Below are 25,308 nucleotides of genomic sequence, written 5' to 3'. Positions count from 1 at the left end.
GATGTACTTGCTGGTTCAGAAGGATGAAGGGGGGATCTCATTGAAATGTACCGAATAGTGAAAGGCCTGGATTGAGTTAAGTTTGAGTTTGAGTTTTGATTATTGTCACGTGTACTAAGCTACAGTGAAAAGCTTTTGTTGCGTGCTAACCAGTCTGTGGAAAGACAATACATGATTACAATCGTGCCATCCACAGTGTACAGATACATGATAAAGGGAATAATGTGAATAACGTTTAGTGCAAGACAGTCCAGCGAAGTTTGATCAAAGATAGTCCAAGGGTCTCCACTGAGGTAGGTCAGAACTGATAGTTCAGTTGCCTGACAACAGTGGCAGAGTGGATGTGGAGAGGATGTTTCCACTAGTAGAAGACCAGAGGGCACAGCCTTAGAATAAAAGGACATACCTCTAGCAAGGAGATGAGCAGGAATTTCTTTAGTCAGAGGGTGGTGAATTTGTGGAATTAATTGCCACAGATGGCTGCGGAGACCAAGTCGTTGGGTATTTTTAAATCAGGGATTGACAGGTTCTTAATTAGTAAGGACGTCAAAGGTTATTGGCAGAAGGCAGGAGAATGGGATTGAGAGGGAATAGATCAGCCATGACTGAATAGTGGAGTGAACTCGATGGGCTGAATAGCCTATTTCTGCTCCTGTGACAGGAACCTCTGATGGGCAGATGGAGCTGGGATTGGGAATGGGCTTCGGGAGACAATGGCTGGTGGGTGAAAGGGAGAGACAGATAAGGAGAGAGAAGAAAGAAGTGGATAGAGCCAGGAGGGAGAGGGTGGGGGATAGAGACGGAGGCTAGAAGGTGATGCGGAGACACAAAAGGCTGCAGATGCTGGAATCTGATAAGTAAGGAAAGTGATAAGTGGAAGCAGGTAAGGGAGGGACAGCAGATGGCTAGAATCAGTTGGGAGGAGGGACAGAGCACTCGGTAGATGAGGTGTGTGGGTGGTGGGCAGATGGAACTAGGTGGGGGAAAGGGAATGGAGCTGAGTGGCAGAGGGCTCATGAGGGTCAGAGGAGCCGGGTGGATCAGAAGAACAAGGAACGTAAGCAGTAGGGGCAAGCTGAATTGGAGAATTCTACAGGCAGAATACGGAGAACAACACCTTTGCTCTCCCTTGATCTCTGCTCCCTGTCTATATCTCCCCTCTCCCCATCTCTTCTCCCCCTTGCCCCACCTCTCCCCTCCTTTTCCACTTTCTCCTCTCACCCTCCCTCACTTCCCTCTCCCCCTTCTTTCTCCTCTCCCCTCCTCTATCCTTTTTCTTTCCTCCCTCCCCTTTCTTCCTGCTCCCCTCTCCTCTTCTCCTGGCTTTTCCTCTGCCCACCTCTCCCTCCTATTCCTCTACCATCCTCTCCCTCCCCTCTCCTCCTCCTGTCCTCTCCCTTCTCTTCCACTCCCCCTTTTCTTCCTCTCTCTCCTCCCCATCTTCCTCCCCTCCATCTCCTCCCTCATAACACACCTTCCCCACCTGGCTCCATCTGCCCATCATCACATTCCAGGTTCACGGCTTACTCAAGGTGGTAAAGAAGGTTACAGGGAGAGGCATATTGTACAAAGGTTAATCAAGGGGGGCATTGGAGTGGACAGACTAAATGAGTGGTAATTGTATGGAGGGCAAACTCATGGCTTTGACATGAGAAGGATGTGTGCAAGTATCGTGAAAAGAGAAGCAGCTGATTAATGATATCGCTGTGAAGTGGCCTTTAATGAAGAGCAGTATAACCTGATACAATTTAAAATTAAAACGGAAAATTATTTAGTTCAATATGAAACCAGGGTCTTTAATCTAAACAAAACAATTAAAGAAGACGTGAGGCATTTTTTTGATTTTGGTAGACTGTGAATCTACCTCAGATGCTTAGACAGAAAACTTTTGTCCAACCATCTGTCAATCCCCCCCTCAACCCCCCCCCCCCCCCCACCTGTGTTCACCTATTACCTGCCAGGCTTTGTCCTCCCTCCCCCCTACAATCAGACTAAATAAGAGCCCCGACTCAAAACATCACCTATCCATGTTCTCCAGAGACGCTGCCTGACCTGCTGAGTTACTCCAGCACTTTGTATCATTTTTGGGGGTAAACCAGCATCTTTAGTTCCTTATTTCTGCAGGTAATGGCTAATGTTCAAAGGTTTAGGCCAAAGTTTAAGAACAAGTCCTATCCCTTTAAGTCATTAGGCCTAACAGGACAGAAGTGATTATTTGAAAGCTAGCATTCAATTAAAGAAACAAACATGTAGCAGGAAACCAGATTAGAAGATTTTTTGAAGAATTCAGCAAAAAATAACCAAGGCAATAATAGCAATAATGCTGGAAATAATAGCAAATCACCGATCAAATGTAAATCACTAGCTGGGGAAAACAAAGTATTTTAAAAGTAAGTAGTGTTGGTGTAATGAATGGAATTGAAGCTGATGTAATGCACTGCATGTTTAGGTTGGGAATAATGGATGTGTGAGTTGTTGTCTACCAAAAATTCCACAAATTCTTTGCTTGTTCCTACAGATTGACAGATAACAATTGTATTTCTTACAAACAGAGGGAGGAATGATAAACTTCAGACTAGCTTACTTGACATGGGGAAAATGCACAAGTCTGTTTTTAATAAAGTGATCAGTCTGAAGAATGGTCTCAACCCGAAATGTCACCCATTCCTTCTCTCCAGAGATGCTGCCTGACCTGCTGAGTTACTCCAGCTTTTTGTGATACCTTCAAATTATCTTTGACAAGTCTGCTATGAAGATTTTGAGCCTGTAACAAGTTGAATAAACGAGGGAGTGCTGGATGTGTCCGGGTACTCTAGTTTTCTCCCACACTCGAAAGACGGGGTACAGCTTTGTAGATTAATTGGCTTCAGTAAAAATTGTAAATTGTCCCCAGTGTGCAGGATAGTGTATGGGGATCGATGCTCAGCGCAGACTCGGTCTAGAGTAAAGAGTGCTCATTGTGATTGTTAGCAGGAATGCATAGGTGGGATAAGAACAATGAAGGAATGGGAAAATTGGATGTTTATTGATAACAAAACTAGAAGAAATGTGTAGGAAGGAACTGCAGATACTGGTTTACACCAAAGATTGACACAATGTGATGGAGTGACTCAGCAGGTCAGGCAGCATCTCTGGGGAAAAGGAATTCCAAGCGCTAACACACAGAACATAGAACAGTACAGCACAAGAACAGGCCCTTCAGCCCACAATGTCTTTTCCGAACATGATGCCAAGACCAACCCTTATCTTCCTGCACATAATCCATATCCCATCATTCCCTTTACCGCCACTTCAGGCAGCGCGTCCCAGGCACCCACCACCCTCTGTGTGTAAAAAAATAAATTCTCCATGCATCTCATTTAAACGTTGCCCCTCTCACCTTAAAGCTATGCCTTCTAGTATTTGACGTTTCCATTCAAGAGAATGGTTCTGTCTACCCTATCTATACCTCTCATAATTTTATGTACTTCTATTAGGTCTCTTCACAACCCCCAGCATTCCAGAGAAAACAATTTAAGTCTGTCCAACCTCTCCCTGTAGCTGATGCTCCCAAATCCAGGCATCATTCTGCCAATTAACCATACATTATGATTGTATACTCAAGGAACTGCAGATGCTAGTTTACCAAAATAATGACACAAAGAGCTGCAGTAACTCAACAGGTCAGGCCGCATCTCTGGGGAACTTGGATAGCAGATGTTTCGGGTGGGGACCCTTCTTCATGGTTGTATGTTTAATAGCAGATTACTGCAAAAGTTGAGAAAGGTTTACCAATCACTGATAAATCAACCAGATAGTAAAATTATTCAGCACATCAAGCATCTGTAAGGGACACAAGGATTCAGAAGAGTTTTAGCAGAATAGACACAAAATGCTGGAGTAACTCAACGGGTAAGGCAGGATCTCTGCAGAGAAGGAATAGGTGTTGTTTTGGGTTGGAACCCATCTTCAAACTGAAAGTAGAGTTGGGGATGGGGGGGATAGGGGTTGGAAATAAACTGTAGGCAAGAAACGACCAGCACAAATCAGGGCCGGCAACAGATGACCTCAGTAAGGGTGGAGCCCACAATGGCTGGATTAAAACATGGTCGGGGAGCAGTGTGAATCACAGAGGGGGAGCAGTGAAAGAGGGTGTTGCAGAACTCCCGTCAGAGGGAAGGAGGGGGGGGGGGTGGGGGGCTGGGCAGGATTTGTGGGTGAGGAAGCAGAAGGGTTAGAGGGGGCAGGGTGTTTGAGAAAGAAGGGTTTGTGGGGGAGGATGGGATGGATAGAGGGAATGGAAAATGCATGAAGAGAGAAAGGGTAACAAGGGAGAGAATAGCCCTCTTTAAGGATCACCATGGCCATCTATGTGTGGAGCTACAGAGCAGGGCAGCACAATGGTGCACAATGCAGCTGGTAGAAAAGCTGCCTCGCCGCACCAGAGACCGAGGTTCGATCCTGACCACGGGTGCTGTCTGTGTGGAGTTTGCACATTTTCCCTGTGACTGCGTGGGTTTCCTCCGAGTGCTCTGGCCTCCCACTTGCAGGTTTGCGGGTGGATTGTCCCTCTGTAAATTGCCCCTAATGCGTAGGGAGTGGAAGCGAAAGTGAGATAACACAGAACTTGTGTGAATGGGTGATCGATGTTCGGCGTATCCGTATCTTTCAATCGAACAAAACATAATGAGAAATGGCAAACAATTTTTACAATATCAAAAGATTGAAACAGCCTCAAAGATAGATTTCATTCAACCTGATTTTAAAAGTGAGATACAACTATGGATTTATCATCTCAATTATCTTTATTAATGTGGTGTGCAAAAGTTAGATCACCAGAGAATCTCCAACTGACGTGGGAAATCCACTTTAAATATAAATGTTCACTAAGAATCTAGTTGAAAACATCCCGCAACCTCAGCTGATGGTCACAAAGCAGGGTGTGGGGGGTTGTCACACAAGCATTTACTGTGATTTTTAAACCAGTTTAAAGTCGTAATGGTGCCAAAGGAATTCCATATGGTAAATATTAAATCCCTGTTCAAGGAAGGAAATTGCTGGATATCCAATGCCAATAGGCTTTTCTTGGAGGTGATTAGATTCTTAGGATATGGTGTTAATTTACACAGTTTAGGAGATGTGAGGTGGTGCATTAACATCCGCAAGGCTTGCACTTTCTGACCCATTCCAGAGTCGTTCCCCTGTTTACAACCTAGTTTCTGATGATGATGTTATTTTATTGTCACATATACCTATGTATCTAGGTACAGTGACATTCTTTGTTTTACATACAATCCAGTAAAATCATACAACAGATGAGCACATTCATAGATACAGTAAGTACAACAGTGCAACGGTTGTAGTGTAATAGTAAACTTCACCGAGATGGTACACAAAGAGTTGCTACGTTTCTGGCGCCCACAAAATCTTAACGTTCTTAAAAGTACAGTCGTATCTCGACCTGAAAGGCCCGTTGTCCTGGCGGCACCGATCCTTTCCTCCATCCGCCGCCATCTTGAAAATGGTCTTTATTCGAGCGTCCGCTGCCATCGTTGGGCAAACATGAATGTTCCAATATTGTCAGGTCATGTATGAATTTTATTAAAAAGTACCTGTATTTAGAACACAAGACAATAGGAGTAGGAAGAGGCCACTCAGCCGCTCTAGCCTACCCCACCAAAGCTAATCTAGCCCAGCCCTTCCCTCTTCTCCTGTGTCAATTACCCCGAGCTTTCAATTCCCTGATCTGTCAAAAATTCAAACTGTTTCTATTTCCTCTTTAATGATATGCAACTCACGCTGTTTCAACACAAGCAAACAAACGGTTAGCCTTAATCTCAAAGAGGCTGAAAATTGCAAAGGGGACGAGTTTAATGGAATGTACTTCAATTTAATGCAGCTTTGATCTGGCAAGATCTGCAGAAGTTTCATTCAGTTTTATATGCTACATTTCAGATTACAATTAAAACACAAAGTACTTGTGCTATAACTCCAGTATAAGCACTCGACTAAGAAAACCAAGCCCAAAGCCAAAGTATTATCTATCTAACTAATTTACAATATCTATCTCACCAATTTTCAATAGATGACTCCAAAAAACAGCTACCTACATATTTTACAGCTCTTTTAAAAAATCTAATCCTGTGGATGCAAGTATATCATTGGGGTTGTCAAGTGGGCACCTCCCTTCATTGGTGTTTCATTGAATTAGGCCCACGACACCTCGGGAAGGCTCAGAAAGGATATCCTGTCTTTGAGAAGTTGCATATCAGAGAAATATTGTATAATGAATAAGTGTTTACAAAAGAAGGGTTTGGAGAATCAGGACAGAATAACAACAGAATTTCAGAAACAAAAGTGAAATTCAGGAACAAAAGTGAAATTCTGAAACAAAATTGAAATTCAGAAACAAAAGTGAACCAGTCCCCCGACATCAGTCTGAAGAAGGGTCTCGACCCGAAACGTCACCCATTCCTTCTCTCCCGAGATGCTGCCTGACCTGCTGAGTTACTCCAGCATTTTGTGAATAATTACATCTCATTGAGCTAATTTGAAGATACACATCTCCAATTACATACCAGCGCATCAAACCTTCTGAAAGAGACATATATTCAAAGACACAAAATACTGGAGTAATTCAGCAGGTCAGCTAGCATCTCTGGAAAAAATGGATTGGTGACGTTTCAGGTTGGGACACTTCTTCAGACTGATTGTGGTGGGGAAGAAGGCTACAAGAGAGAGGGGCAGTACAAAACCTGGCAAGTGATAGGTGGATACAGGTGAGGGAATTTCTTTGATAGGCAGATGAACGCACAAAGAGCAGAGATGAAAAGACAAAGGTGTGAGATAAGAATAGAAGAGGTACGAATTGTAATGTATTGGTGAAAGGGGAGGAGGAAGGGGAGAACTGGGTGTGAGTCCAGGCAAAGCACAGGGAAGAGGAACAAAATCCCTGAGACATTTTAATCCGATTTCTGTTTTGGAGGCACACCAGGAACAGTGGGAGATTTACTAATGACTCATGCCTTTGTAAAAGTGACATTTTCACTATTCTTCCTAAAATCGTTCCAAAGGACAGAATCAATTTAGAAATTAAGTAAGACCCTAACTCAATGATGTGGAAAATCAAGTTGCTTGTGTGTCCAAGAAACAGCCCAGATTTATTGAACTGGAATATTTCTCCTGCTAAACGATCAGAAAATTTATCAGTTATTGTGTGCTTGGGAAGACTTTGGAGAGGGTGCAGCAGATGTTTACCAATGATGCCGTGATTAGAGGGTATTAGCTATAAGGATAGGTTGGACAAGTTAACTCCAAACACCCACCACCCTTTGTCTAAAAAGGTTACCCCTCGTTTCGATTAAATCACCCTTGCCTGCTCAACCTCTCCCTAGTGTTCAGGGTTTGGTTTATTATTATCACCTGTACTGAGGTACAGTGAAAGCTTTTTTTCCATGCTTTCCGGTCAAAGAATAGTTTAGCTTCTTCCCAGCATTCATGGCCCTCGGGGCTCCTCGTTTCTTGGCTGAACTGTTTAGTTTAGTTCAGAGACACGGCGTGGAAACAGGCCCTTCGGCCCACCGAGTCCACGCTGACCAGCAATCATCCATACACTAGCTCCATCTAACACAGCAGGGGCAATTTACAGAAGCCAATTGACCTACAAGCCGGAGCACCCGGAGAAAACCCACACGTTCATGGGGAGAATGTACAAACTTCACACAGACAGCATGTGTCGTCAGGATCGAACCCGGGTCTCTGGCTCTGTGAGGCAGCAACTCTCCCACCGTGCCACTGTGCTGCCCACAACTGCTTCAGGTCTGGCTTGTATCCCTCTGTTGGGAGGTCATGGAGGATTCAAGACATGATTACAAAGTCTCCACACCTGCAGTGCTCCTCAGACTGGTTCAGGCATGAGAATCTCACCTCAAGACACCCATTGACGGTCTCTGTCACTGCCCTAGTAATGAAATGGTTTTCATTGCATGTGGAGTGATAAGTGTCAAAAGCCACATGATTTGCAAGTCGAATCGGTAGGAAGGAAGGCGAATGCAATGTTAGCATTTATTTTGAGAGGGCTAGAATATAAGAGCAGGGATGTAATGTTGAGGCTTTATAAGGTACTGGTCAGACTGCATTTGGACTATTGTGAGCAGTTTTGGGCCCCATATTTCAGGAAGGATGTGCTGGCGTTAGAGAGGGTCCAGAGGAGGTTTACGAGAATGATCAAAAGAATGACTAGACTCACAAATGATGAGCATTTGACAGCACAGGGCCTGTACTCGCTGGAGGTTAGAAGAATGAGAGGGGAAACTTAAAACTTACTGAATAGTGAAAGGCCTGGATAGAATGGATGTGGAGAGGATATCTACACGAGTGGGAGAGCCTAGGAATAGAGGTCATAGTCTCAGAATAAAAGGACGTACCTTTAGAAAGGAGAAGAGGAGGAATTTCTTTAGTCAGAGGGTGGTGAATCTGTAGAATTCATTGCCACAGATGGCTGTGGAGGCCAAGCCAATGGATACTTTTAAAGCGGAGATTGACATTCTTGATTAGTAAGGGTGTCAGGTTATGGAGAGAAAGCAGGAGAATGGGATTGAGAGGGAAAGATTAATCAGCCATGATTGAATGGCGGAGTAGACTTGATGGGCCAGATGACGTACTTCTGTCCCTGAACGTATGTATAAGTATTGTATAAGTAAAAAGGATCAGTCTGAAGAAGGGTCTCGACCCGAAACGTCGCCCATTCCTTCTCTCCTGAGATGCTGCCTGACCTGCTGAGTTACTCCAGCATTTTGTGAATAAATACCTTCGATTTGTACCAGCATCTGCAGTTATTTTCTTACACTATAAGTATTGGGTAACTCTTAACTCCCAAAATCCACCTCTCAGTGTGCAAACTGGACTCCCAAAGCATTATATCAGCCTCCAGGATCATAAGTTTTTAGTGTAAGAAGGAAGTGCAGATGCTGGTTTACACCGAAGATAGAAACAAAACGCTGGAGTAACTCAGCAGGTCAGGCAGCATCTCTAGACAAAAGGAATAGGTGATGTTTCGGGTCGAGACCCTTCTTCAGACTGATGGAGTAGGAAGGAGAAAGTTGGAAAAGAGAGCAGGCATGGGCAGCACATTGGGTGTGGTGTGCAACGGTAGAGCTGCTGCCTTAAAGCACCAGAGACCCGGGTTTGATCCTGACAACAGGTGTTTTCTGTAAGGAGTTTGTACGTTCTCCACGTGACCGCGTGGACTTTCTCCGGGTGCTCCGGGTTCCTCACACACTTTAAAGACATATAGGTTTGTAAGTTCATTGGCTTTGGTAAGTTGTTAACAAAAAATTGTCCCTAGTGTGTAGCTCAGTGTGCGGGGTGGTCACTGGTCAACAAGGACTTGGTGGGCCATAGGGCCTGTTTCCGCACTGTACCTATAAAGTCTAAAGTCTTCAGGAGCGGTGGGGATAGGACAAAGCCTGACAAGTGATATGTGGATGTAAGTGAGGGGATGGCAGATGGGTGGAGTAAGTGACAAAAGCTAGATGTGAAAAGGAGATAATAGTGTGTTGGATAAGGAGAAAAGAGGAGTGAAATGTAAACACGATGGGAGATTTGTGGGCAGAAGGGAAACGGTGGGGAGGAAAAGAGAGGAGAAATTCACAACTATAATGTGGCCATTACAACACAGTTCCATTATAATCGTGGATAACTTAATTCATTGTGGAAAATATGATTGAATTTATGATTTAAAAACAAAGATAACTGTACCTGCTTACACCTGCACTTCCAATTATCCTCCTTCATCTGAAGGCTGCATTTGGTCTCCGCTTCTAACATGAAATGTAAGTTGACATTAATTTTGTATTTAATTCAGCAAATTAAATTTATGTATCTTTTGAGGTAAAGAATTGGAGCAATTAGTTTTCAGACTAAATATAATCTGGTGGCATTAATAGCCTTAGCCTGTGTTTGATGTATAATTTTATACAAATTGGTAATAGTTATGGACAGGTTTAATATAAATTTGTTTATTTCAAGACTTTAGCTTTTTACTCTTAATTCACAGATTATCTGAAGGAACCTTGGATCTGAATTTATCATGAATATGTGCCACAAAAAAAAAGCAAGTTGTTTATGAGGCCACAGTTGGGAGTATTGTGTTCAGTTTTTGGCTACCCTGCTCTAAGAAGGATGTCATTAAGCTGGAAAGAATGAGAAAAAGATTTACGAGGAGATTGCCAGGACTTGAGAGCCTGAGCTAAAGGGAGAGGTTGAGCAGGCTAGGACTTTATTCCTTGGAGTGTAGGAGACTGAGAGGTGATCTTACGGAGGTATGTAAAATCATGAGGGAAATAGGATGTATATGCAGAGTTTTTTTTACCCAGGGTAGGGGAATAAAAAACATGAGGTCTTCAGTTTAAGGAGAGCGAGACAAAATTTAATACAAACCTGAGGGGTAACCTTTTCTCTCAGATGTTTGTGGGTATATGGAACGAGCTGCCAGAGGAGGTAGTTGCAGCAGTTACTATAAAAGCATTTAGAAGACACTTTGACAGTTACATGGAAAGGTAAGGTTTAGAGGGATATGGGCCAGATGTGGGCAAATGGGGCTAGTGTAGATTGGACATGGACACGTTGGGTCGAGGGGCCTGTTTCTGTGCTGTGTTACTCTGTGACTCTGTGTGAAACTATGTCCAATTCACTTAAGCGCCAGGAAGTAATGAGGTGAGTAATGTTTGTAATTTTTGCATCATTTAACATTCAAAATCAACTTGAACAAAATGGATATGTTAGCATGCCAAAAGAACCCAGCGGACTTTGGATCTGTTTCAGGAAATTAATCTGCAGGAAGAAGGGTCTCGACCCAAAAGGTTGCCTGTCCATTCCCACCACAGATGTTGCCTGACCGCTGAATTCCTCCGGCACTTGCGCAAGATTGCAGCGTCTGCAGTCCCTCGTGCCTCCTATCTGCAGGAAGAGATCTTACAGGAACACAAATAAAAGTAACCCCTGGATACGACTTCCTTTCTCCATAGTGTTTCTGTGACGTAATTGTCTGCACAATTCCCACTGTCAACTGATGCCAAAGTTCATTCGATGAAGAAATTTTCAAGCTGCTGATAAACTAAGGAGCTCTCCCTCCTCAACTCAACTTTCCAGCAAAAAATTTAAATGCCGGAAATAGTTTAGTTTAGTTTAGTTTAGAGATACAGCGCGGAAACAGGCCCTTCGGCCCACCGAGTCAGCACCGACCTGCGATCCCCGCACATTACGCCAATCCTACACACACTAAGGACAATTTACACTTATACCAAGCCAATTAACCTATAAACCTGTACGTCTTTGAAGTGTGGGAGGAAACCGAAGATCTTGGTGAAAACCCACACGGTCATGAGTAGAACGTACAGACTCCGTACAGACAACACCCGTAGATATGATCGAACCCGGGTCTACTGGCACTGTAAGGCAGCAACTCTACCCCTACGCTACCGTGCCGCCCAAATACTCAGCAAGTCAGACTGGGAATTTGGGAGAGAAATAGGGTTGACCCTTTGTCTGAACTAGGAAGGGTGGAAAAGAAGCTTGTTAGGTTGCTGGGAGGGGTTTGTCTTTGAAATCCTGAGAAAGATTAATTCTAATTTTTCTTCCCTATAAACTGCTGAGTATTTCCAGTGATTTTCTGCAATTTTAACATTTAAAGGAAAACTAACTACTACACAACCAATTACGTTGGACTGTAGTTGATTGATACATATATTTTTGTTTGCCAATAGCCTCAGTAAGCCCAATTAAGGTCGTTATTTTGTTTTTTAGTTCAGAGATACAGCTCAGAAACAGGCCCTTCGGCCCACTGAGTCCGCACCGACCAGTGATCCCCGTACATTAACACTAGGGACAATTTATACCAAGCCAATTAACCTACAAACCTGTACATCTTTGGAGTGTGGGAGGAAACCGAAGATCTCAGATCTGTACAGACAGCACCCGTGGTCAGGATCGAACCTGGGTCTCTGGCACTGTAAGGCGGCAACTCTAGTGCTGCGCCACCGTGCCACTATTAGAAACAAGGAACTGCAGATGCTGGTTAATAAAAGACCAAGACACAAAGTACTAGAATAACTCAGTGAATCAGGCAGAATCTCTGGATAATTAATGTTTCAGGTCAGGTCCTTTCTTCAGGCTCTGTTGTAGTTAGTTCTCCCTTATACCTATTCTCAGCCTACATCTATTAGGGATTACGCTTGTCACCACTCATTGAGTAACTCATTCAGACCCCGTTTGAAGAAGGGGCCTGACCGCAAACGTCACTGATCCATGTTCTCCAGAAATACTGACTGATGTTCTGAGTTACTCCAGCACTTTGTGTCTATTTTTTCAGTCTTTGGACTTTGGACTTTAGACTTTAGAGATTCAGTGCAGAATCAGGTATTTTGGCCCATCGAATACCCACTGACCAGCGATCACCCCGTACACTGACACTATTCTACACACTGGGGACAATTTAACCAAAGCCGATTAACCTATAAATTTGAAGTCTTTGCAGTACGGGAGGAAACCGGAGCACCTGGAGAAAACCCACATGGTCACAGGGAGGACATACAAACTCCGAACAATACAATACAATACAATATATCTTTATTGTCATTGTACAACGAGATTGGGAGTGCGACTTCCATTCGATGCAATAAATTAATTAGCTAATCAACAGAAATTTAGACAACCCAGAGAAACAAAATTAGAAAGAGTTAAAACAGTATAAAGTGCAAATAGGTCTGTGCCGGGTCGCTGTGTGACGTGACCATCCGAAGGAGACAGTTCAGGGGGGGGGGGGGGCACTCAGCAGGACCGGTTCAGAGCAGCTATAGCTCTGGGGATGAAGCTGTTCCTAGGTCTGGAGGTGCGGGCGTAGAAGGCCTTGTAACGTCTGCCGGATGGTAGGTTCGAACAAAGGAGATGTGAGGAGTCTTTATGAATGCTGGTGGCTTTCCTGAGGCATCATGTATTATAGATGCCCTCCAAGGCTGGAAGCTGCATCCCGATAATCTTCTGAGCTCTGTAGACTACCCGCTGAAGAGTTCTCCTCTCCGCCTCCGTGCAGCTGAGATACCACACAGAGGTGCCATGCGTTAGGATGCTCTCTGTGGTGTAGCGATAGAAGGTCGTCAGTAGCTGTTGGGGCAGACCAATCTTTTTCAGTGTTCTTCGGAAAAACAGTCATTGCTGTGCTTTCTTGACCAGCGCAGCGGTGTTAGTGGACCATGTGAGGTCCTCCGAAATGTGTGTGCACAGAAACCTGAAGCTGGACACTCTCATAGTTAGGATTGAGCACGGGTCTCTGGCGCTATAAGGCACCAACTCGACCTCTGTGCCACCAGGCCGCTGGTCGGCACAGACCTTATTAGGTTCATGTGGCCATCGCTTAGACTGAAAACTAATAGCTAAATACAGTGCTGCAGTGCTAATTTTTTTGGTGCCGGAGCTGTCACTGGTGCCGGAGCGGCCGCTGTTAAATTCCCCGCTAGTTAAAATTCCCCGCTGTTTATTTTGACTTTTCTTTACAGAGGTGCCGGAGCGGCGCTCCAGAGAGCTTAATAAGGTGGGAAGAGCTGTCCCTGAATCTGGGTCTCTCATTTGCAACACCTGTCTCTCTACCTCCTCCCTCGATTTATACAGGGATCCCAACAGTCTTTTCAGGTGAGGCAGAGGTTCACTTACACCTCCTCCAACCTCACCTACTGTTGTTCTCAGTGTGGACTCCCATATTTTGGCGAGACCAAGCATAGACTGGGCAATCGTTTCGCTGAACACCTACCTTCAGTCCTAGGCCTACGTGATTTCACAGTTGCCAAACATTTTTACTCCCCTTCCCATTTCCATACTGACCATTCTGTCCTGTGCCTCCTCCACTGTCAGAGTGAGACCACATGCAAATTGGAGGAACAGTACCTCATATTTCGCTTGGGCATCTTACACCCCAGCGTTATGAATATTGACTTCTCTAATTTTAAGTAACCCCTGCATTCCCTCTCTCTCCGGCCCACCCTGGTCATCCTGCTAGTTCCACTATTCGCATCCGTATATCCCTTTGTAGTCACCTCTTCCACAGCCAACAATGGATCATTGTGGGCTCCATCTTTCCTTGGTCATCGGTGTCGGCTCTGACTTAATTCAGAAGTCAGCCCTTTTCCATATAGTTAAATGTTTTGCCAAACTCCTGTGAAGCTCACTATAACTTAAAATGTTACTCCCATCCCCATTTTTGAGAGATTCTTGCAAATTTAGTTTAGTTTATTATTGTCACATGCACTGAGACGCAGTAAAAAAAACGTTTTATGTGCCACCAGCCAATTCATCATGAGTATAATCACACATGAGTAGAAGAGTGGGACTCAAAGTGCCGGAGTAACTCAGCGAGTCAGGTGGCATCCGTGGAGAACATGATGTTTTGCGATGTTTCAAGTCGGGACCCTTCTTCAAGTTGAACTCATCTGAATCAGAAGAAATTGTTCAGTCAAGCACACTACCTCAGGAAAGCAGACATCCCACTCCTGTTATTCCTTCTTCTCTCTGCTCCCATCAGGCAACAAAATACAGAGGCTTGAAAGCATGCACCACCAGACTCAGGAGCAGTTCCTTTCCCTCTGTTGTCAGGCTTCTGACTGGTCCTTTCATAAGCGAGGGTACAGTCTGGTTCACCTTTACCCCATTGCAGACATTGGACTTTGTCGAAGGAACTGATCCACTACAATTATGAGAGTGTAAGAAAATAACTGCAGATGCTGGTACAAATCGTAGGTATTTATTCACAAAATGCTGGAGTAACTCAGCAGGTCAGGCAGCATCTCAGGAGAGAAGGAATGGGTGACGTTTCGGGTCGAGACCCTTCTTCAGACAATTTTGAGAACTACATTCTACACTCTGTATCTTCCCAAATACTCTACCTATTGTTCTTGAGTTTGTTTGCTTGTATTTATGTAGAATAATATCTGATCTGCTTGGATAGCACACATAACAAAGCTTTTAATTATACCTCAGTACACGTGACAATGATAAACCTAAACCTAAAGTATTCTAATTGACTGTTCTCAGTGGAGAAGGTATAACCTGTTTGTCAATTTCCAAAGTAACTTTAAAGTGGTACTTAAGTTATGCATTACAGTGTATATATCACATTGGTTTTCCACCTGTTATTCATATAGATAGTAAATAGCTGTGTACTGTAAATAGTTGAGCCTCCTGCATTGTTTCCTACAAACCTACAAATAACCCAATTATCCTTAATAAAAAGACAAACAGTGCTGAAGTAACTCAGCGGGTCAGGCAGCATTTCTGGTGAACAATGATAGGCAACATTTTAGGTCGGGACCTTGCTTCTACCTATTACCCTTAATCTGTTTTGTGCCATCGCACTAATCCTGAATCCACACTTGCAAAAGCTCAGATCCCATGAGAATTTATCGTCAGCAATAACCTTTCATGCAGGACCTTATCTAATCGCTTTTGGAAACGCAAATAAACCATATACTAATCATATTATACGTTGTGTGTTATCGGTTCCTTAATAAAGGCATCAGTACTTTCATGACAGGGGATGTTGTGTTATTAATTCCCTATTTTCTCTCTTCTTCCTTTGATACATGGCGATACTGCACATGTAATTCACAAGAACCTTTACAGAATCTAGGGAATTTTGCAAGATTACAACCGATAAATTCACTGTCTTGGCAACCGCTTCTTCAGAACCCAAGGATGCAGGCCATCAGACCCAAAGGAAATGCCAGATTTTGGTCCGTTTAGTTTTCCTTGTACATTTTTCCTTGTGACTTTAACCATTTTAACTTCTTTCACTTGTTTTCTCCAACCATTTCTGTTTTGTTTTTTTACCATCTCCTATGGTGAATCTAGATATTTGTCTGATGTCTCTGCCACGTCCTTTTCTCCCATTATTAAGTTCCACATTTCTGTTTCTAAGAGACTTTTCTGCACGGTATTTTCTTCCTTTCTTTTCACCTCTAGAAACAAAAGGAAAGACACAAAATGCTGGAGTAACTCAGCGGGTCAGGCAGTATCCCTGGAGAACATGGATAGGTGATGTTTCGGGTCAGGACCTTTCATCAAGCTGATTGCAGGGGTGGGGGAAAGAAAGCTGGAAAAGCGAAGGTGCAGGACAAAGCATAGCAGGCCATCACATAAGCGTGTAACCTGCTTTTACATTTTATGTTTGTTCATTCTCATATTCCACTTTATCATTTTTTCATTCACCCTTTGTCCGTCTCTAAAATTCACCCAATCCTCAGGCCCACTAGAGTTCTTTTAAGCCTTTACCTCAATCAAATATAACTTTTAACTTCATTAGTTACACACAGATAAATTGCTTACTCAGTGTCCTTATTTCCCCCCAAAATTATTGAGAATTATGAATTTGTTTTTAATATCTGCCTCTAGTTATCAAGCATCATACTTTTCAATCATGTTCTGAACTACCTTAACAAGCTCACCCCTCTTAATTAATTGCTTAGACGTAGCAGAATAAATATTTGAATGCCATTTTAAAACAACTTCCAAAATCGTACTTGTATCAGTAAACATGTAGATCTTGGTTTGAAATAAAAAATACCTAGTCCAAAGATCCTTGGAAGTTGGCAGTGCATATTTAAGCTAGACAAATACTACCCAGTCTACCCCACAGGTTCAAAATCTTTTACACAAGATTGAAAAATCAAATACTAGAGGACATAGCTTTATGTTGGGAAGAGCAAAATTCAAAGGAGATGTGCAGGGCAAGTTTTTTTTACACAGAGGATGGGGAGTGTCTGGAATGCACTGTTGAGGCAGACAAGATAGTGGCATTTAAGAGGCTTTTGTTTCGGCATATAGATATGCAAGGAATGGAGGGATACAGATTATGTGCAGACAGATGAGATTTGGTCTTGGCATCATGCGCAGCACAGACTCTGTGGGCCGGAAGTCCTGTTCCTGTGCTGCACTGCTCTCTGTTCTGTGTGAATGGAAAGCTGGGCTTTTTTATCTTAAGGACTGTAAAACCAGGAGTTACTAAAGTGTGCCAGTCATGCTATAGCTGTACATAACTTTGGTTTGACCATAATGAGAACACTTTGAATAGTCATAGACATTACAGACATGAAGGCCTCAGAGGGGTTAATTTTCAAGAAAAAATTACTAAAACTATAATTGTTGTCCGTGGAAATGAAAAGCTCCCAGGATTCATTTTATCAATGTTTTCAAAGTATTTAAAGAAAATTATACCATAGAAAAAGAAAAATTGGATCTGCTGATTAGTGAGTCAAGAAACAGAAGAGATAATATATTAATTCAAGTCACACACTTTGTTTATAAACTAAGAAATAATTTCTACGCTCACAGGATTGTGGAATTTTCAAACTCTGCACAATCAACTGTTGATTAGTAAATATGGATTAGTAAATATGCAGATGATACTAAGATAGGTGGTGTAGTTGATAGTGAGGTAGATTTTCAAAGTCTACAGAGAGACTTGGGCCTTTTGGAAGGGTGGGCTGAAAGATGGCAGATGGAGTTTAATGCTGATAAGTGTGAGGTGCTGCATTTTGGTAGGACAAATCAAAATAGGACGTATAGGGTAAATGGTAGGGAATTGAGGAATGCAGTGGAACAGAGGGATCTGGGAATAACTGTGCATTGTTCCCTGAAGGTGGAATCTCATGTGGATAGGGTGGTGAAGAAGGCGTTTGGTATGCTTGCCTTTATAAATCAGAGCATCGAGTATAGAAGTTGGGATGTAATGTTAAAATTGTACAGGGCATTGGTGAGGCCGAATCTGGAGTATGGTGTGCTGTTCTGGTCGCCAAATTATAGGAAGGATGTCGACAAAATGGAGAGGGTACAGAGGAGATTTACTAGAATGTTGCCTGGGTTTCAGCACTTAGGCTACAGAGAGAGGTTGAACAGGTTGGGTCTTTATTCTTTGGAGCGTTAGAAGGTTGAGGGGGGACTTGATAGAGGTTTTTAAAATTTTGAGAGGAACGGACAGAGTTGACGTGGGTAGGCTTTTCCCTTTGAGAGTGGGGAAGATTCCAACAAGGGGACATAGCTTCAGAATTGAGGGACAAAGGTTTAGGGGTAACATGAGGGGGAACTTCTTTACTCAGAGGGTGGTGGCTGTATGGAATGGGTTTCCGGTGGAAGTGGTGGAGGCTGGCTCGATTTTATTATTTAAGAGTAAATTGGATAGGTATATGGATAGGAGGGGATTAGAGGGTTATGGTCTGAGTGCAGGTAGATGAGACTAGGTCAGGGAGAATGGTCGGCGTGGACTGGTAGGGCCGGACAGGCCTGTTTCCATGCTGTAGTTGTTATATGTTATATGTTATATATGTTGATGCTTGAGATTTTTGTTACACATTAGGTCAACTATTCATCAGAAAGAACAGCAACTACAATGTTGACTTTTTTTCCCTCTAAGATGCTCCCTGGCCTATTGTGTGCAAGCAAGCCTGTGTTTTCTGTTGTTATTGCTGATTTCCAGCATATGGTGCTTTAACTTTTGGATCATTACACAATGGATTGTATTCAACACATTACAAGAGTAAAGGGAAGAAAAAAATAACAACAGAGTATTGGCTCATTTCTTTATTATCTCGTTTTGGTGAGATTTATAAAGTGCATTAGCCCCACCTAGTAACAGAACAAAGTGCTGCAATTAAATTGAATACATTTTATATTGGCTGATTGATTTTACTTATTCCGTCAGGAAATATTAATATCCCTTTAAAAAAGAAAATATTAAAGTTACCTCCATAATTAACCATTTGATACGTTACCATGCACCATTTAGTTCACACAATCTTCTGCCCCCCCATGAGATTTCAATATGAACTGCATTTTCAGATTTCAATTTACAGCGTACATGGGAGGCTTCGTCAAAGCTGGTCAGTGGATGATGGCATTGGAAGTTTGAGTCAATGGCTGTTCGAGTTTCTCCCTTTTAATTGTCGTTCTCATGGCAGTTGTCAGCACAACCTGGGAGTTCAGCCAGGAATCTGCATAGTAAATGGCAGAATCTATAAACCACTCATTTAAAAGGATGTACATGGCTGCTTCAGAAATCTTATATGGAATGAAGATATAGTTCCTGTCTGTAATGCTTTTTAAAAAAACATATTTTATTTTTATCTTCCTGTCCACGTTAAGCATGCTTAATATTACTTCTTGTAATGGCAAAATCCAACTCTCCGTCGCTCTTCTGCTTCCCCGGGTAAATTTTAAAATGTCTTCTCAAATGGACTGACAAATTACTTAGTTCGGGGGACAATGAGGGAGGGTTAACAAATGCTGGCCTTATAAGTGATGCCCACATCCCTCAGCAAAAACAATGTAAACAAAGCTTTGGCTATATTCTGTCTCATCTTACCAAGATGAGAAGAGATCATGAAAATAGCTCGGAATCCATGACATTAACCACAGGCTTTGTGAGGCCTTATGATCTAAGGCAAGGTCCTGTTAATCACCATCTGTTGCCTTCAATGGTGGTCCAATTGAATATCATTTGGAATAACCACATAGGACACTAAGGTCAAAAAAATAAACACTGATTATCATTTCATTTTCCATCAACAAGAACAAGTTGGTAAAGTCTGAAGGTCTCGACCCGAAACGTCACCCATTCCTTCTCTCCTGAGATGCTGCCTGACCTGCTGAGTTACTCCAGCTTTTTGTGTCTATCTTTGGTAACGTCACCACCCACTGAACTGGCTGAACAACGCTGTCAGGTTGGAGGTACAGAAGGTGGTGAGATAACCTACTGTTTCATCTTTATGCGATCAAATAATAAGCTGCAGATGTATTGCTCCCAATGAACACAGGTAGGAGTAACACTTTGAGCAACAGTGTCCTCCTCCATCATTTCATGTACCACTATCATGGTGCTAAGTGAGATAGAGCCATACAGTCATACAGCATGAAAACAGGCTTTTTGGCAGCAGCCAGGAAAGCACACCAACTTCCTTAGAAGGCTTAGGAAGTTCGGTATGTCCCCAACAACCCTCGCCAACTTCCACAGATGTGCCTTAGAAGGCATTTTATCAGGATGCATCACAGCATGGTTTGGGAACAGTTCCATCCAAAACCGTAAGAAATTGCAGAGAATTGTGGACGCAGCCCAGACCTTCACACTAACCAACTTCCCCTCCATTTGCACCTCACATTGCCTCAGCAATGTCACTAGCATAATTAAAGGCACCCGGGCCACTCCCTCTTCTCCCCTCTCCCATCGGGCAAAAGGTACAGAAGTGTGAAAATGCACACCTCCAGATTCAGGAACAGTTTCTTCCCATCTGTTATTCGGCAACTGGATCATCCTACTAACAACTAGAAGCAGTTCTGAACTATTATCTACCTCGTTAGAGACCCTCGGACTACCTTTGATCGGACTTTACTGGCTTTATCTTGCACTAAACATTATTCATGCTATTCCCCTCATCATGTAATCTGTACACTGTGGATGGCTCGATTGTAATCATGTGTTGCCTTTCTGCTAACTGCGCAACAAAAGCTTTTCACTGTACTGAAGTACATGTGACAATAAACTAAACTCAAACTAAAACTCAGCTGCCTGCATTTGGCCCATATCCCTCTAAACCTTTCCTGTCCATGTATCTGTGAAAATGTCTTTTAAATGTTAATGTACTTGCATCAACTACCTGCTCTGGCAGCTCGTTCCATACACCCACCACCCTCTGAGTGAAAATGTTGCCCTTCAGGTTCCTATTAAATCTTTCTGTGCTCACCATAAACCTTGATTGTTTTGATTTCAGATTTTGTTGCTTTCCTTGAGAAGGGAAACAGGCCCTTTGGCCCAACTTGCCTATGCTAGCTAAGATGCCCCATCCACACTAGTCCCACCTATCCACATTTGACGCATTTCCTTCAAAACCTTCCCTACCCATGTACTGCCCAAGTGTCATTTAAATATTACTAGACCAAGTGGACCCGTTAGGCCCAAACCTCTCCTGCATTGGTGCAGCACCCTCCCCCTCCCTCTCCCCATCCCTTCTCCCCATCCCCTCCCCCCTCCCCTGCCCCCCCTCCCCTCCTCCCCTCCCCTCATCCCCTCCTCCCTCCTTCATCCCCCTCCCTCCTCCCCTGCCCCATCCCCCTCCCTCCTCCCCTGCCCCTCCCCCCACTCCATCCCCCTCAACCCCCCTTAACCTCCCCCCTTAACCTCCTCCCTCCCTCCACCCCCCTCCCTCCACCCCTCCTCCCTCCCTCCCTCCCTCCCTCCACCCCTCCTCCCTCCCTCCCTCCCTAGGAGATAGATTTAATTTTTGAAATGTGAATAACTTTAAAAATATAACACCGATTTCAATGAAACTTCTTCTATTAGCACCAAAGGGACAACGGTGAATAAGGTGGGCCTAAAGTTGTCATGCTATCGTGTACAGTTTTGGCTGTGGTTCAGGAACAAACAAACAAACAAAAGATAGTTTTAATATATAGATGTTTAGTACCTGCCTCTTCCTCCTCTGGCCGCTTATTCCATATACCCACTACTTTTTATGTAAAAAAGTTACCCCTCAGCTTCCTATTAAATCTTTCCTCTCATCTTAAACCTATGTCCTCTGGTTTTTGATTCCCCTACTCTGGGCAAGAGACTGTGCATTTACCCAATGTATTCCTCTCATGATCTTATACACCTTTATAAGATCACCCCTCATCATCCTGTGCTCCAAGGAATAAAGTCCTAGCCTGCATTACCTCTCCCTTTAGCTCAGGCCCTCAAGTCACGTCTACCGAGGCAATGAAAAGCTTTCAAGGATAGTGCCGTCAGTGGCTGGAGACTTGAGCACTAGCCCGTTAGCTGTCAAAGAGTGTCCACTGCACGGCGGTGGGTCGGGTGACTGTTCCAAAGCTGAGTCGCATTTACAGTCACATAGCGTGGAGGCAGGCCTTTCGGTCCAGCTCGTCCATACTGTCCAAAATGCAGACACAAGCAACATAAGGGCTTGGCTCATTTTCCCAATGGAATGTCTGGTATTATTCACACTCTGTTTTCAGGAACCCTCTTGAATGCACCCAGTCAATGTTGGGGAAATAAAGTCACCCACTGTGAAAATCCTACTGCCTTTCATAATCTGCCTACATATCTCTTCCACTCTCCCCCACTAGCGATTAGGAGGCCAAGAGTCATCATAGTTTTTGCACCTTTCTTATTTCTGAGCCTTACTCATATTGCCTCAGATAAACCCTCCAGTATATCCTCTGTGTGCAATTGTGACATTCCCCTGATCAGTAATGCAACACATGGGTTTTCTCCGAGTGCTCTGGTTTCCTCCCACATTCCAAAGATGTGGAGGTTTTCAGGTTAATTGGCTTCTGTAAATTATGTAGGACATAGAACTAGTGTATGGGTGATCATGGTCAGCACAGTCTCTGTGGACCAAAGGACCCTTTTCCACACTTTAACCCTAAACTAAATTAAATTAAACTGCTCCACCTCTTTTCCTCCCTCTCTCGCGTTTGAAGCATTGAAACCCTGGAACATTGAGTCACCAGCCTTGCCCCTCTCTCAGACTTAGACACAAAGTGCTGGAGTAACTCAGCGGGTCAGGCTGCATCTCTGGAGAAAAAGGATGGGTGATGTTTTGGATCGTCCACGATCCAAAACATCACCCATCCTTTTTCTCAACCAGGTTCGCGGAACCAGGTTCTCTCAACCAGGTTCACGGAAAAGCCACAAGATCATGGACTAAGTACATCTGTCTTGCCTATAATTCTCCTTACAATGAAATAAATCCATCAGTCAACTGTGTGTTTAGTAACCTGACATGTTAAATTATAAATTTAACGTATGGCCCAGTGTTTTCACCAAATTGCCTCTTCTACTCCATGTTTTATTCAGTGAAGTGAATTTTGCTCATGTAGTGATCAATGTTCTCAACTAATGTCACCAAATAAATGAATAACTGGTCATTATCTCAGCTTGTCCTGTCTCTGTGGGCTGATGCAAAATTGCTGCAGTAGTTGCAAGAAGTTGCTCTTCAATGATAATTTGTGAACTAATTTGAAGCAATCCAAAATGGTGGACTACAGCATACATGTAAGTAGATTATGAACTTTAATTTATTAATATTATTAGGAGCAGCAGCACAAGATTTCACTTGTCACGATTACAGTTGGAGCTTTTCACTTATCACCTTGTTTCAGCTATCTTTTAATCCATCCTGAAGATAGACACAAAGTGCTGGTGGAACTCAGCAAGTCAGGCAGCATCTCTGGAGAAAAAGAATAGGTGACGTTTCGGGTTGGAACCCATCTCATTTTTTTCTTGATGATTGTTGAACTTTAAACTATTTGAAAGATCCACAGATCTAACTTCAGTAAATAACTCATAGTACTCTGAATAAATTAAACCTGATAGTCGTTCATTAGTTTAAAATCCCATAAGTTGTTCAACATATTTAGAAATTAATGTCAAAATTGGGAGTATTATAAACAATAAGATACAAAACATTCATGAGATTGTATGATAAAATAACATGATGATGATACTGGAATTACAGCTGCAGAAGTCCTTGTGACTTTTTCAAAAGGCGAGTAGTCTAATTAATACAACTATCAATGAAGATTTTGGTCAGTGACAATGGGAAAATGCAGAAAAATGTTGTTTGCAGTTACGCTAATGCATCTTAATCCTTCAAAAAAATTCCAAACCAAACAACCAGATTTGTGTATTGTTGTCAGCCTCAAAGCTCCAGGGGAGTGTCAATTGTGACAGAATGAGCATGTCTTGATGCTGTCACAAGAAATTTACCAACAGATGGATAACATTGCAAGTATCACAACCCTCCTCTGATTATTCACAAATGACAACCCTTTCCAACTGTAGAGTCAGATTGGATTCTGTGGCTTTGCATGCATTGCAACATTCATGCAATCTGTTACCTTCAGATACAAAGAAAATTATGTCTGTTTTCCCTTATTTTACAAAAGGAGATTTGGCAATCTGCAAACCAAAGCAAAGTTGCTGTTAAACAATACAATATGGATGGTAGATTGCTCAGTCCTGTAATAACATCCGCATGATCTTGAACTATGCAAGAAATATAGAAAGCACCACCAGAGATTATAGTCATGCAGCTGGCAAAGATATACGTAATTGAGAATTTAATTTTAAATAACAATTCCTGAAAATGTCCAAAGTCTGTAAGCCTGATAATCTTTCACAAATATGCTTAGAAATGCGGCTTTTTCTTCTCCTATTCAAAAATATCTGAGAAGACATTGAAATTTGTCAAGCTTGTTCTGTAGTTTATTAGAAGGATGTTATTAAAACATTATTTATAATTTTTACTCTCTCAAAGAATTATAGTTAAGGATTTATTAGCAGTTGTTCTATAAACAAGTATACATCTGGCTGTTATAATGACCACGTAAAAATAGATACATAGAACCACAGTTTTGCCTATATTTTTGGTTGCAATGAGCATAAAAAAAGAATCATTCATGTTCAATAATTATTTTGCCCAAAATAAATATATGAAAGACAGAGATTCTTTCATGTAATCAATGCCAAAAGAGTATTGAGATATTTCCATTTGCCACTATGATCCTGTCCAATAACAACGGTGTAATATTATTTGCCTCTCACAACACAATTTATTCTTTCTGTCCAGAGTTTCTCTTTGGTTGCAAATGGGAAGCAAACATAAATTCTCAGAGCTACACTAAACATTATACCCCTTATCCTGTATCTGTACACTGGAATGGCTTGATTGTAATCATGTACAGTCTTTCCGCTGACTAGTTCGCATGTAACAAAAAGCTCTTCTCTGTACCTCGGTGCATGTGACAATAAACTAAACTAAACAATTAAGTACTTGCATTAGGCATTTCGTGTATGGATTAAATAGGAACAACAGTGGTGGATCTAAATCATAAATTTACATCCCCTTGAAGTGAAGCTTTATTGTCAGAAATCTGTCAAAAGGAAGCAGCAAATGTTTGTCATTGCTGGAAGATTTCTCATCTGGGGCACAGTGCAAGCTCAGTGACTCCAATTGCACTGCCTCGGATTCCTGACCAGTTACTAGTTACTGGTGGATATTGCTTTATTATTGCCACATGCACTGAGAAACAGTGAAAAGCTTTTGTTTGCATGCAATCCAGTCAAAACAAATCATATTATATATGAGTACAATCAAGCCATACACGTACAACCGGAAGTGCAAAGAGAAAAATACCAGAGTGCAGAATATAGTGTCACAATATTACAGTGCTACAGTTAAGTGTTACAGAATAAGTCCAATGTCCGCAAAGAGGGAGGTTGGAAGATCCGAACAA

This window comes from Rhinoraja longicauda, chromosome 8 (assembly GCF_053455715.1).
Source record: "Rhinoraja longicauda isolate Sanriku21f chromosome 8, sRhiLon1.1, whole genome shotgun sequence".
Classification (NCBI taxonomy): Eukaryota; Metazoa; Chordata; class Chondrichthyes; order Rajiformes; family Arhynchobatidae; genus Rhinoraja; species Rhinoraja longicauda.
Note: the sequence above shows the minus strand (reverse complement) of the source record.